This window comes from Dioscorea cayenensis, chromosome 14 (genome assembly GCF_009730915.1).
Source record: "Dioscorea cayenensis subsp. rotundata cultivar TDr96_F1 chromosome 14, TDr96_F1_v2_PseudoChromosome.rev07_lg8_w22 25.fasta, whole genome shotgun sequence".
Taxonomy (NCBI): domain Eukaryota; kingdom Viridiplantae; phylum Streptophyta; class Magnoliopsida; order Dioscoreales; family Dioscoreaceae; genus Dioscorea; species Dioscorea cayenensis.
In genome coordinates, this window is record NC_052484.1 from 18317632 (window position 1) to 18328148 (window position 10517).

Genomic DNA, 10517 nt, shown 5'->3' on the forward strand with positions numbered 1-10517 from the left:
AATTCAGGAAAAATGGCATTTAAATTTTTTATTAGCGCCGTTTTTGAATTAAACGCCGGCATGTACACCCTAATTTATACATAACAATGGCCAAACATAGTGGCGTTTATTCATAAAAACGCCACCAAATTCCGGCATGTTACATCAAAAGGCCACTAAGTTGGGTGGCGTTTTTGAAAATAAACGCCACACTAATACCGGCGTTTATTTACAAAAACGCCACCATGTTGGTGGCATTTTTGTGAATAAAAGCCACCAAAATAGCGGCGTTCATTCACAAACACGCCACCAACTTAATGGCGTTTTCAAAATAAACGCCACCATATTTGTGGCGTTTATTTACTAAAACGCCACTAAATTGATGTCGTATTCAAGAATTTGTAAACAAGCTTAGGGTGGCGTTTTGCTTATAAAACGCCATTAATTTGGCGGCGTTTTAATGTTTAAACGCCGCTAATTTACCGACGTTCACTTCAGCGGCATGTTCCTCGGCGTTTTCTAGATTCGCCGGGGGGTATTGTGGCGGCGTTTATAAACGCCGCAAAACCCATTAAAAAACGCCGCCAAAAGCCCCCTCTGGTGTAGTGAACATTTAACAATTTAGCTATATCATTCACCAAAATAATAAATAAAATTTTCTGAAAACATGAATAAAATCAAATCCATACAGAAATCTCTGTAAATTTCTCACGGAAGATAAAAGAATCACAAATCAAAATAGCTCAAATACTTACTTCTATGACTTAGCCAAAACATTAATAAATTATAGTCATTAACGTCCTCTTAGTGCTCTTGAGTGGTGATGATTGCTAGCCCAAATGGCTCCAAATCCTCCATGATCAATACCAACTCCTCACTCCAAAGATTGTCTCCTCTCTCTCTCTCTCCTTTTTCATTCTTTCCTTATATTTATTCTTCATTTCACAACCAACTCCTCACTTTAAACAAATCATCACTCCCGATCAAGTTCCACTGAAAACAAAACTTTCAGTTTGATACCACAGCAAAATGAGCGGAACAACAAAATGAGAGGATCAAAAGTTACAGTTATCCTCTATACTAACTATTATAGAACACTATGCGAATCGAGTACTACAATATCATATACTGTAGTGAATGCTACAATACAAAATGAAAAAGAAAAAAACTTCTTGCCATTCATAGCAAAACTCATGTCCAACTATTCTACTAAATCCAAAAGTTCAAAAGGAAAAGCCAGTGAAATCTACTACATTATATAAGAAAATTTTACAAAAGTCCAAGTTTTAAAGTTGTTATTTGTGTCATTTCTGCACTTATTTGGACCCGTGGCCAATTTTGGCAGCGGTAGGCCAACTTTCACTTGTAGGAATTTACGCATGTATTAACAATTTACTTTGTGAACGAGCTACTTACGCCGCATGTGATCATTATTTAGCTAATTAGATTGAGTTCACTGTACTTTATATATATGAGTCCAAATTTTGATAAAATAAGAATACAAATATACTCGTTTGCTTTAGTTAAAATAGTTAATTAAATCCTGATAAGTGTATAATTGAACGTGTTTTCATACTAACTTTTATATTCAATTGGCATGCATTCTATCATTTATTTGGAAAATGGTACTTAACATGTTGGCAAATTAGTTTTATGTCCTGAAGGGGCATAATGAGCATCAGGGAGCCAAAAGAAACGATTTTGGAGCAAGATGAGGAAGAAAAAACTCTCTCGACACCAAGAATAGAAGAATAGACTAGCCAAATTGAAACAACTTACAACATACTTACGACCAGCACTTACGACTGTAAGCCTCAAATAAAAGACCTTGTGGGTATGCTTATACCCATAAGCAGAAGCATAATGACCAAACAAAATATTTTATAGCAAAGGCTTATGCCTGTAAGTTTGCGCATAAAGGTCAGGCAGAGGAGCTTACGGGCATGACATATGCCCCTAAGGAAGGTCACAAGCACCAAATAAAAAAGTTTATGATCCAGCACTTGCGGTAGTAAATTGGACTATAACACCTAGGCAGAAGACCTTACGAACAGAGCTTACTGCCATAAGATGCTTGTAAAGCATGCAGCCTTTCATCGTTAGGTTCTTACGGCTTTGTTCTTACACTTGTTAGTGGCCCATAAGGGTTTAGATCTAAAATAATTTGCTAAGGGTTTTGGGGGGATCTTTTGGCGACCAAGCTTAGGAGAAAAAAGGGAAGAAAATCCAAGCTTTTCTTCAGTAATCCAAGCACCCTTATAGAGCTACACCCTACTATCTAGAACATTAAGGAAACCATCAAGGAGCATTCTCAATGGTGTTTGTGGAAGATACGTGGTGGTTGATCATCTATCTAAGAAGGAGGCACTTGAGAGAGTTTTGATGCTTTTCTTTGTCTCATTACATCATTTAGATTGTATGATTGTTCTCCATTAATGGAGAACTAAACCTCATGGTGTTTGGGCATAAGTAGAACCTAGGATTTATACTTTGATAACATTGGTCGTAGACTCTAAATCTTGTATCTACCTTCTTCTTGCAATATCGTGCTTTTAAATTCAATTCCGTGTTTATTTTTGGCTTGTACTCTATCTTTGCGAGAACCAAGAGTTTCATGGATGATGTATATGAGTGATGTCAAAAAATCCATGATGTATAGATATACTGCGATTGAAGGAGAACACGAGTCAAAGTAGGAATAGGGCATTTTGAGATTGAGATTTCTCTTTTTGTATTTCCTCTGAGTAAGTTAACATTAGGGTTTCGATTTTTATTCCATAGCGTATTAGAGGAAATTTCTTTAAGAGAAGGATTGTCCCATGTTTTTTCTAAAAAGAGTTCATACAGTGTATTGCGGTCGTAGGGTAGTTTGTATTAGCACCATATGGGACCAGGTATTGCTCGCTTGAGAAAGGGGAGTAATATGTTTTAGGAATTCTTTCAGTTCAATTGAATTGCAATTATTAATGCAACCTTGTCTAGAGCTTAATCAAATCCTAGGGAAAACCTATGCCTGAGCACCTCTCCATGCTTGATTTGCCATCAGTTCAATCCCATCTTAGTTACATCTTAGTGTTTTTTTTTCGATTAGAAATCTTCGATCTTAATGTAGGCTGAATAGCATGATTTGAATTAGTACTGGTAATTCTAAGTTTCTCGTAGATCGATATCTTGCTTCAAGCACACTTTTACCATGATCGGCATGTGCACACTTACGTGATAGATGACATTAGTCCCTAACAAATCCACACTTGAAAATATGCATGGTTAAAATATTTTGAGGTGTTAGTTAGCCAACGCACAGAAAGAAGAGTACTACTCTTCAAATGATATTGTGTAAATTAAGTACATAAGTAGAGAGAGATATAGTCATATTACTCAAACAAACTAGGATTGCATTAGATTACACAAAGGAGGTGACTTCTATATTTCTATAATTTTCGACTAATAATTAACTTTCCATCCTCCGTCCATCTGAAGCTATGGGCAGCAGGTTTCACATATCCAGCAGCAACAAAGTGCGGCAAGACTGCATGATATTCAACAATAATTAGTCAGGAACACTGTAAGTTTAACCAATATTATAGATTTTTTATATTAATAGTAATTTAGCATCATCTTTGTTTTCATCATGTTTAAATTTTTAGATTGTATATCGGCATATTGATCTACAAAAGAAATAAGAAATCTTACCATCCTTCAATGAAGCCCCTCTCACCCTTCTTTGAAGTTTTGGGAAGGCAAGCTTTCTCAGACTGCTTCCGAATCGTTGGATAACCTTCAAAATTTAATGAAATTAATACACTAGATTAGCCAGACATATTTTGCATAATAATTTTATAGACATAAAAGTTCATAAGAGATGCTGAAATAATTCAGCCCATTCATATCTCAAGTTAAGATTATTATTCCATGTAACACAAACAAGTTTAAAAAGAAATATATAACGAAATATTTTTTTGTTCTTATATTCTGCAATAATATTGTTCCCTTTTATCTCCTTAGTTTCAAAATGATTAACGCGATCCTTATATTTGTTTTTTTCCTTCCCAATTTCATTTATGGAAGTGATTCTAGTTATCAGTGAAGATGCCATCTATCCGATCGATTTAATTAGTAGTTTATATTATCATTTACTTTCATTTAAAATTTCACGTCAATTGAAAATTTTAATAAAATAGTCGACATAATTTCTAAATTATATGTCAAATTACATTGAAAGTTGCTTAAAATGAACAAGAGCATGAAACACATGATACTGAATACTTTGAAAGTACAAAGAACAAATTAAAAATGGCTTTAATTAAAGGAAACCTGGTGGTGGAGTAGGCGGCGAATCCTTTCGCGACCTTGCATGCGTAGTTTCCTTCCGATCCATTGATCGTATAATTAAAGGCACTAGTTCTACCTTCTTCCCAGGAGAAAATAAGCAAGGATGGAGCTATCTACTGAGCATGGCCACCTCTATATATACACACAAAAAAAATAAACAAAGTTGGTAAAGAAAAGAGTTTCCTGTTTTATGTCGGCATGCACACTGTTTGGCAGGCTTGCATAGATCTATGCCCAAGTATCCTTCTTTCCTTCTGCTAATTTATGCTTTTTTTTTTTAATTTAATAAGAATTTTCTTAGTGGTGAAGAAAGTAAAAGAACTATCTTCTAAAACTTTTAAAAAAAAAAGAGTTCTTTCGGTTGTTAGTTGATGGATGTGTCTGCTATTCTAAAGATCTATCACCGTTTTCTTTCAAAGTGTTAAAAGGGATCTGATTCCCCCATTCTTGGTCTTAGATTATATGCTTTGTACTGCTCTTTCTCCCCTTTTCTTTTTTTAACTTACGATTTTCATTTTTCTACATCATGCATGCTTGGTGCATTAATTTACTTTGCCTTCAAATGGTTCTTTTGGTTATAATAAGGAATGCAAATTCCTTATTGTAATCTGCTTGGCAGCCTTGTCAAAGTGAATAAATAAATAAGTATATATGTGCTTTAGCAGCCGAGGAGGTTGCCACATGCTTGTTTATGACTCTTACGTCGGTTAATAAAAGGATAATTTTTTAAAAGATTACATGATTAAAGTGTAACTTTGGTTAATGTACTATGCATGGCTCAATATAATTTTAACATATTCACCATTTGCCTTTTTATTTATTTTTGCCCTATACTTCTGAACTTGTCAGACATAACTATTTTATAAATTGTTTGAAAAAACTAAAAAAACCATTATGAATTAGTTAACGCAAGATGTGATAACATAGTCACAAGTTTCAAGTAGAAGCTATTACATTTTGAAAGTACAAATAGCAAAGCAAGCAAAAAAAAAATCAATATATGTCACCATTTTGAATATTTTAAAATTAGGGGAACAAAAATTAATACTAAAGTAAGATATGAGGATCAAAATGCAATTAATCGGAAGTTGTAAGAGAAAATTCTTAATTCATGGTTGGTTTTGAGATTAATTAGCAAAGCATAAGATAATATACAATAGATGTGTGACTTAATTTAAATTAATAAATTAAAATTTACAGAGTAGTTCAATGATTGGTATTTATTATGTTAGTCCTATTGATTTCTTCTACACTCATTTTAGGGGAAAAATTGAAAAATAAATAAATTTATTATAAACTTGAAAATCCTCACTTTTAAGTGAAAATTGAGAAATAAAATAAATTATTATAAATCTGACATTGGTTTGAGTCTGGTGGAATTATGAACGGTTGAATTTAGCCATTTCAAGTTAGTTTATAAGATAAACTCAATGTTTGGGAGGTCAACTTTATTTTTGATTTATTACTATTATTATGGAGAGAGATGATAAAGTCTGTAATTTTATTCACTTCTCTTGCTAATAAAGACAATATTTCAAAATTCAGTTTTTCTTCACAATAGTGATAGTCATTGTGGTTGTGATAATAATAATAATAATTAATAATGCCAAAAGCTGTTTATATTATTTATATGCATCAATTGAATTCATGAATGGTTTATTTTTGCAAAATATTTAATAGTTAATGTAATACATTATTAATTTTCAAAATTAAAAAAGATTAGCGTTTTGCATTAGTTATGAATCCTTACATATTGTGATGATCCATTTTTTTGTAGCTCAATGAAATTTGCATGTCAATTACAATATTACATGCATGTATGGAATGAAGCCTAACTATAAATAAGCATAAAACTCATTTCTATTTTAAATATTAATATATGTAAAAAATTCTTTAGGTTTTAAAAAAATTGTTTAAGAATTATAACCATTTTTTAGTTAGTCTTGGTTCACTTTTGTTTCTTTACTTCAAAATCGCTTACTTGTCAATGTTTACTTTCGCTCACTTTTGCCTCAACTTCAAAATCTTGAAGGTTGTACTTCTTTTACACAATTCAGTTCTTTAATGGAGGTTCTAGTGTCACCATTTTTTCCAAAAGCGTTAATTAATTAATTCAAAGGAGATACCCATTTATTCTAATTAATTTTCTAAAATACGAAGACTAAACCTTTCATTTCTCGTTATATCTTTAATTATGCCTGTTAGTTTTCTTAAAATTATTAGCTTTTGTTTGAATTTGGACTCAAATTAATTATGAATCACCCAACGACCTGAATATTAAAATTACAAAAATAAAATCTACCTGTATGCTAACTACAATAACTATTGTAATTGTGTACATTATGCTTTTATGATTTCGTTATACCATATATATATATATATATGTATTTTTTTTTGACAAGAGGAACAGACAGCCCGAAAGCCATGCTAAACTGTCAGGGACGTGCACAAGTCTCGGTGGAGCAAGTGGGGGCGGGGCCCGCGCACACATGGGTGCTGGGACCACCCGCACACAACCACATCTCACATCTTCCAGAAATGTGCCCTCAGCTGAGAATCGAACTCTCACTACTCAGGGGCCATTTGGTTCGCGGTAATGTAGAAAAATTACCACGTGTTACGTGGTAATCTGAAAATATTACCACGTTTGGCATTGCACCGGTGGTAATGTGGATGGTAACATCACATTACCAACTTATAAATATTACCAAGAAAGTGGTAATCCTATTACCACCAAATTTGGTGTCTATCTTGGATTACTATAGTAATCTTATAACTTTTTATATTTTAACAAATTGATTACCATGACAACCAAACACGGTAATGAACTATTCCCGATAATAAGAGTTCCTAACCAAATATGGCTATATTAAATTACCGTAATATTCCCAACCATATAATATTCCCACTCATATTACCATGGTAATTTCATTACGTGGTAATATGTCATTACCACGAATCAAACGGTCCCTCAGTGAAAAGCTTGTATTTGTTAGTGTGATTTTATATTGCACTAGTTTACACCATTTCCAAGCTTGTATTTGTTAAAAGAGCAATGAACAGCCACACATTTACATTTAATGTTTCTACACATATATATTACACAAGGTTATTAGACACAACCCCTTATTGATACAACAAAATTTAGGGATTAAGCGTCGAATTGGGGTTGAACCGGGATCAATAATAGATTATTTAAAAATATATTATAATATTTAATAATTAGAAAAAATGATATAATCTCTATTTTTAATAAATAAAAAACATAATTACTTAATTTGATATAAAAAATTTTAATTTTATATAATCACTAATATCCTAAAACTATAAAATATTTTTAAAAATGAAAATAAAAAAAAATAAAAAAACATCTCATCATCTGCTCTCGGGACACACAAAAAAAAATTTTAAATAAAGAAAAAAAATGTCTATTGAGCCGTGACTCTCAAAAGTCTCTCTTCTTGGTTCTTCATATGGCCAATAAAAGGTGAGTTTTGGAACGGGTTAGTTAATTGAAATGTCAACCGGGGTGATGGTTACAGATGTTTTATTTTTTTAATATTGAAAAATTATAATATGATAGAAATTCCATTACCAATGCACTATAGTGTACATTCAATGAGACTACCCTCTAGTATATGTACAACAGGAGTGTCCGGAGGGAAATGATGTATGACTATGGGGTCTCATTTGTCTTTGCTATCATGGTGGCTGCAAAAGATTACTCAGGTTGGTCTATATCGCATTGTGTTGACCTTAGATTGGATCATATACTCAAGCGATGTGAGGAAGATCTTGTAAATTGGAATAGTACTTGAATTTTTTGGTCATTTAGTTTTCTTAAAGGATCAAAAGAAAGAAGACGGCAAGTTATTAATGTGTTTTGAGGAGCAAAAATTTATTTGCAATTTTGTAAACCAAACTATTTATGAAATTGGTAGGGTTGAAGGATTGAATGATCATCATGAACTTATAAGTGTGTTAATTTTATCCCTACACTTGTTTCTCCAAAACTTATCATTTCACTGTAATATTATTTATATTTTTTATATTATCAGTTAGCATTTTATTATCATTATTATTATTATTATTAATATTATTATTATTATTTGTTTTTATAAAATTATTGAGGACAATTTATATGAATTTTATTTAGTTTTCAAGGTATTGCACCATTATTATTGCACCATTATTGGAAATGGTTATTCTCTTGAGGTTCATGGTGAATAATTGCTAAAAAAAAAATTTCCTGTTATTTTTTGAAGATTAATACAAATGGATTTTGATGTCACAATTATTACTCTTTTGTATAATGTACTAATCAAATAAAATCGATTATAATTATAATTACTCATACCAGCAAGAGAAACAACATATAACATTTTCGTATCATGAATTAGCTAATTTGGCATTGTCTTCCTAATAAATTATTATGGAAATTATGAGGGTACTTTTTATTTAAAAAAAAAATATAAATATTTTAAATTTCCTTTTACTTTATTTTTCTCATCAAAGTCTATCAATCAATTTTTGTCATATTTTTAAATTTTTTATCGGATTATAAATTAGGTTTTGATTCCCCACTGTGATAGTATATTATCTTGTTTGGCTTTTTCCATATCTATTGTATTGTGAATAACATTCTATCTAATTATTCTTAAAATTTATTTAAGTCAATTCTTTATTAGTTTTATTAAACCAGCAATTAATTGCAATTGTTTGGTTTTTCATAGCTATTGTATAGTGAATACCATTTTATCTAATTATACTTACAATTGATTAAGTTGACTCATCATTAGTTTTGGTAAACCAATAATTAATTATTGCGATTTTAAAAATCAATTAATTCATTGGTTTGGAGATATCTTTCAAAATCTCTTTCTCTATGAAATGAAGAAGCATAAATACTCTCACAATGGGTAATAAAGCTTTTTCATATATAGATTTATGCAATAGTTTAAATATATGTCAGCATAATAATAGGTTTTTTTTTTTATCGTAATACTTTTTCTGGTTATTAAAGCCAAGATGATTAACTAGATTCTCATTCTCAAATGGCAATGAGTAATCCAACATGGACTACCTACTTATTCAGAGTGGGCTTATGACGTTTTATGTAGTACAATATATTTATTAGCATTTATACTATTAAAATTATTTCTTTATTACATATCAATTTTCATAACACATTTTTTTTTTGGACTTTTTCCTCTGATAACATTAAAAAAATTAATTATTGTCAAAATAATCCTAAAACTATTACATCGATGCCTAGTAGCACATGAGCGCTGACCGGATTGCTAACCATGCATTTTAAAAACAAAAAAAAAATATTTTTTTCTTTTATAATAACTAATGTGATTTATTTATGCTTTTTAAACCCAATTTGTTTAAAAAAAATTATTGTTTTTAGAAAATTTATTAATCTTTTCAAATAGCGATATTTTCAAATTTTGCTCCCCACCTTTAACCATAATTTTGTTTTATATACACATCACGTTTAGCAACATATTATTTATATTTTTTCAATAAATCTTAATTAATTTAAGAATAAATTCGTAATTTAGCATAACAGACCCTTTAAAAATTTGTAATTTATTTAAAACTAAACTACAAATATTTTAATGTTGTTGTAATACAACACCTCTTATAATATACAATTATAATTTACTTTTAAAGTTTTGATACAAAATTAAAGATAATTATAAATATTTTAATATTGTTATAAAATTATATAATTTTGGCTGAAAAACTTTTAATGGGAGCTTAACACGTGGCAGGAAACTTTCCCTACTTTAATATATATGTAAATTATTATTTAATATATTTTTCTTTCATTCGTGAGTTTCTTTATTTAAATGACATTTATATTTTAAACTTGACCCATGGGTTTTCAAGATACCCTAGTTTTATATATATATATATATATATATATATATTATAAATGGAAGTGAAATTAAGAGAGTTGCAACAAGATATGTTTAAAAACGCAAAAAAAAATACTTTATATTTAAATAATAATAATAATAATAATAATAATAATTTTGAAATAAATATGTTTTTTAATTAATAAGTTTGAAAACAATAATATTTTTTAAAAAATTATGTTAAAAAAATGACCACTTCAGTAATTATAAAGAAATTTAATAATTATAAAGAAAACAAAGGGTTGTTTGGATTAGTTTTTTTTTTTACTAGGATTACAA